At 38.3% G+C, this 5,622-nt stretch overlaps 1 protein-coding gene across 28 annotated transcripts in view; it reads right to left on the bottom strand.

The window, feature by feature from the left end:
• The window catches only part of PRKG1 (protein kinase cGMP-dependent 1), a 1,681,227-nt gene that overhangs the window by 602,944 nt on the left and 1,072,661 nt on the right, over positions 1-5,622 (bottom strand). The window lies entirely within an intron of this gene.

Raw genomic sequence — 5,622 nt, forward strand, 5'->3', positions numbered from 1 at the left:
GAAGATGATTAGTTTGAAGAATGGCCCCCATTTGGCCATATACTCAGATGTTTAAAAATCACTCTGAGTGTAGCTGGTATTTTGATATATTGAAAGAATTGATATCTAAACATGAAACTGTGGCAGATTCATTTTGATGTTTGGCAAAACTAATACAATTATGTAAAGTTTAAAAATAAAATAAAATTTACAAAATAAACGTTAAAATAATAAATAAATAAACATGAAAGATGCCATGTAAAGTTTTTTTTTTTTCCCACATTGTATGCCATGCTATAAATATCTAAAGTTTAAACATATGGGAACAGAGAAAGCAATATGTAATATGGAAGTTCTTCCAAGGCAGGTATATGAAAAGTATGCTTTAGTACCAGGAGATAGACAGGTTCCTAAAAATTCTGTGTAATTCTAGGCTACCCAGTATAAAAATAAATATTAGTTTATGTGTTCTGTGCTTTGAGCTACGTGCTGGGTCACACTGGAACTCTGTGAATGGGGGGGCCATATGAAAACATTCTTCTAGTTTGGAATACAGGAACTAAAGAGAACACACAAGGCCTCTGACAAACAACACATTCTTATAGCCTGGCTTTTCCCTTCTTGTTTGTCCCCAGAACTCCTCAGCTACTCTATTCACCCATCCTTTGAGTTCAGGATATCTTCACTGCAGGTCAGCATGTCCTAGCTCTACTGTGGCTATCAAGTTGCTAAGTTGTGACTGTCACTTTGCAACCCATGGACTATAGCCCTTCAAGTTCCTTTGTCTACGGGGATTTCCCAAACAACAATGCTGGAGTGTTGTCATTTCCTTCTCCAGGGGTTCTTCCTGACCCAGGGATCAAACCTGTGTCTCCCACATTGCAGGCAGATTCTTTACCATCTAAGCCACCAAGGAAGCCTATGAATACTGGAAGGGGTAGCCTATCCTTTCTCCAGAGGATCTTCTCAACCCAGGGATCAAACTGGGGTCTCCTGCATTGCAGGCAGATTATTTACCAGCTGAGCTACCAGGAAAGCCCATATCTTTTAACAGAGTATACTAAACTTTGGCCTGATAGAAATGAAAACAGCAAATACTTCAAGTTCCTTTGTTTAGATCAATGATTCCTTAAGTGGTGCTCCCGGACCAGCAGCAAAAATATCAGCTGATAATTTGTTAGATATGTAAATTCTCCAGTCTCACTCCAGAAATACTGAATCAGAACTGAGGAGGGGAGGTGGGGAGGCCCAGCAATCTGATTTAACTAGCCATGAGTCTAGGTGAATATGAGGTATGCCAAAGTGTGAAGACCCCTGGTTTAGATCTAACCAGCAGCAGCAGTAAGGAAACTCTCTTACTATTACTATACAAAGTTTTATGAACTTTACAACATATTTTAATAGCCTATTATCACCCACATGATTGACCATTTAATATACACACAATTATACATGCAACCATACATGCAATCGATATTTAAAATGTCTTTGCCAGAATGTATGTTAAAAAGTCATAGCTTTCTCAGTAAAGACATGATATGAAAAGGAGACAAATGAACCAAATAAGCTTGTTTTTAGTTTTCTGAAATACCATCCTCAATCCCCCTCTACTCCTGCTCTACCTCAATTAAAAGAATCAGGAGTGGGGGGATACTTTAATTCCACTTGTTTGACAGTATGAATAGAAGGCTAGATTTCTAATTTTAAAAAAATAGATATGCAACAAGTAACAAAGGTTTACTGTACAGAACAGGGCACTATAGTCAATATTTTAAATAACCTATAATGAGAAATAATTTCAAAAATAATATATTTATGTATAACTGAATCACACACACCGAAAAAAAAATTCTACTATTTGAAATTTAGTAACATTTATCTTTGTGCCAGTTTTTCTAAATTTCCTATGAAAATCTAATAACAACATATAAGATACAAAATTTTAAATATATTTGTGTAAAAGATTAATATACATTAATTAAATATAAATCTGTTATATTTAAATTATTAATGACATCATTCAAGATGCTTATATTCTTTTTTATGCACTTGATAAAATATTCTCAGAGAAATGTTAATATGTCATACTATGATTATATTTTTTCTTTCCTCTTATATTTCTTCTGATTTTTGCTTTATGCATCTTTGCTTCTTTGTTATTGTGTCTAATGGTTTATATCTTCTTTGTGAATTGCACCTTTTATCATTAAAAATATCCATCTTTGCTTCATTTAAAATAAATACATAAATAAAAGGAAAAATTAAAATGAATAAAAATTAAAAGGTAATGCATGTAAATGAGTATGCATGAGTTTACGTGTTCTCCCTGCCTGAGTAGGTAGTTGCATTTTAACCAGGTTATTTTCATGATGCAGAACTTCTGAAACGATGAACATTTCACAAATGATGAGAACTTCAGGGACCTTAACTAGTTGTAATGGATGGTGATATTAGGACCCTGTTCTCCAGCCCCCTTCCCCCAAGGATGGCACATCTCTCTACTTCCTTGTGATCGTCTCTGGCACTGCATCTGCCACCTGATGTTATGATAATCAATTCAGGTCTTTCTCCCTTGCTAGATGATGAAGTCTGTGAGGGCAGAAGTTTTGAGTTCTTTCTGTTCTCTGCACGCAAAAAAGTTTAACGAACGAATGCATGGTTGTTTCTTGTACATCATTACAACCCACTCTTGAAGCATTTTATAAATGTGCTTTTTTTTTTTTTGCTCATGTCCTGGCATTTGATTCCTTAGAACTGCACTTTCCAAGATAGTAGCCATCAACCACATATGCTTCTGAGCTGTTGAAATGCATCTACTCTGACCTGACATGTAAAATACTAGGATTAAAGCACTGGGTTTCAGAGACAGCGCTACAAAAGGTAAAATATCTCTTTGTATTTAAATATCAACATTTCATTCATAATTTTATATTGATTATAGGTTATAGTGGCATCATTTATGTTATATTTAACACTGCTGCTGCTGCTGCTGCTGCTAAGTCGCTTCAGTCGTGTCCGACTCTGTGCGAACCCATAGATGGCAGCCCACCAGGCTCCCCCGTCCCTGGGATTCTCCAGGCAAGAATACTGGACTGGGTTGCCATTTCCTCCTCCAATGCATAAAAGTGAAAAGTGAAAGTGAAGTTGCTCAGTCGTGTCCGACTCCTAGCGACCCCATGAACTGTAGCCCACCAGGCTCCTCTGTCCATGGGATTAATTAAAAAAAAAAAAAATCAGGGGGGGTGGTTAACCCATTTTGAATGAATATGTCTAGGCCTGCCCTGATGGGCCAGAGGCTAAAGCTCTGAGCTCCCAAGGCAGGGTGCCTGGGTTTGATCCCTGGTTGGGAACTAGATCCCACATGCCAAAACTAAGATCCTTACATCTCAACTTCCTACACGCCACAATGAAGACCCAGCACAGTCAAATAAAAAATTAAATATTTTTACAAAGCTATGTCCAAACCTGTTTCAAATAACTATTAAGACACTTGAAGGTAAATGGATGCTTTTGTCTGATTTATACCTAAACCCACACTCATCTCAGATGTACTCCTCGAACTCTGATATCCAAAGTTCATAAAAAATTTTTTCACTTTTTAAATTTTTTTAATTGAAGGATAATTGCTTTATCGTAACACAATTTTTTGATGAAACTTAAAGTTCAATAATCCCTTCAAAAGGAATATGTAGAATAAAATGAGTCTCTGCTTGAGTTAAGACTTAGGCTCTGAAGCAATACAGTTTATAGATATGTAACGCAATCTACCAGAGAAGGCAATGGCACCCCACTCCAGTACTCTTGCTTGGAAAATCCCATGGACAGAGGAGCCTGTTAGGCTGCAGCCCATGGGGTCGCTGAGGGTCGGACACCACTGACCGACTTCACTTTCACTTTTCACTTTCATGCATTGGTGAAGGAAATGGCAACCCACTCCAGTGTTCTTGCCTGGAGAATCCCAGGGACCGGGGAGCCTGGTGGGCTGCTGTCTCTGGGGTCGCACAGAGTCGGACACGACTTCAGTGACTTAGCATAGCAATGCAATCTACATATGCAATATTATTTTTCTAAGTAACCACATTAAACAAAGTAAAATGAGTGATGTTAAAATATATTTTTCCAAGGTATTAAAAATATCACTTTAATATGAAAAAATAAAAATTTAATGGGGTATTTTACTTTTTATATTGTTTTCAAAATATTGCATTTATTTTACTAGCATATCTCAATATGTTAAACTTTAACTGAAAATAGTTTTGATTTAAATTTATATTTTATCATTGCAAAAGTCAATTATCACACCCAAGTTGCTCTAAACATACTAATAAGTTTTCCAAAAGTCTAAGGAATATCAGTTTTTATATTTAATAAGAGTCATGAAATTAAAAGTTCAATCTCTCAGTCACGGTAGCCATTTTTCAAGTACTCTAGTGGCCACAGTCGAAGAAGGCAATGGCACCCCACTCCAGTACTCTTGCCTGGAAAATGCCATGGACGGAGGAGCTTGGAAGGCTACAGTCCATGGGGTCGCTGAGGGTCAGACAGGACTGAGCGACTTCACTTTCACTTTTCACTTTCATGCATTGGAGAAGGAAATGGCAAGCCACTCCAGTGTTCTTGCCTGGAGAATCCCAGGGACGGGGGAGCCTGGTGGGCTGCCGTCTATGGGGTCGCACAGAGTGGGACACAACTGAAGCGACTTAGCAGCAGCAGCAGCAGCGGCTATACATGGCAGATGCTCTGGAGCTATGAGGGACTAACCTGGGTAAGAAGTCAGGCTTTGCAGGTTACCAGCTACTTAGCAAATCACCAAGCTTCAATTCTAATTGCTTGTTAAATAGAGACAGACCCACGTTCCACATGTTTTAACTTCTCCCAGCAAAACTAGCAACAGAAGAGAAAGTAGTTTCCTCCTTCATAACAGAGGTGGCGAAATCATTGCATCAGTTAAAAACAATCAGAAGCAACCTAAATGCCTAAAGAATGGTTAAATGCATTTAACTAATCCGCTGTAGCCATAAAATTCAATAAATTATTAATATTGGTTAATATAACTAAGAAAAAATATTATTTTGAAAAGATCGACTGCTGAGTGCGCGCACAAAAATAAACGTGTAAGGACCAGACACCTCTCTTCAGGGATTGACTGAAGCAACAGGATGGGGGCGGGGATGGAGCTAGCACACGCATTCAGCTTGTATTTCTGAGGAGTTATTGTCCAAAAATGCGTTTTTAAAACAAGCTATTACTTTTTAATTTTAATGAGAAAACTCCAAGTCTGCTTTGAAATAACTACATTTCCCCCTCATTGCCTGCACTGTGATTTTAAATATAGCTTAAAGGTACTCTACTAAGGAGAAACTGATACACGGAAATACTTCTACCAGAACACAGACAACGCCGCCTCAATCGCTTTCCGTTAGCGGTTTCCCGCCGGTCAAACGGAAGCAAAACCGCCCTTGACATCGTAGAAAGCGGCCTCTCCGCGTTACCATGGTGAAGTTGACGCGGCCATCTTTACTGTGGTCGATCCACACCAAGCTTTTCCCGGAGAGGGTGGTGGAGCGCCGTAGAAAAGTTTGCAGAATAAGAGGTGAAAAATGAATCATGCGCCTCAGGAAGGACCAAGGACAGAAAGCATTA

This window comes from Bubalus kerabau, chromosome 22, assembly GCF_029407905.1.
Source record: "Bubalus kerabau isolate K-KA32 ecotype Philippines breed swamp buffalo chromosome 22, PCC_UOA_SB_1v2, whole genome shotgun sequence".
NCBI lineage: Eukaryota > Metazoa > Chordata > Mammalia > Artiodactyla > Bovidae > Bubalus > Bubalus kerabau.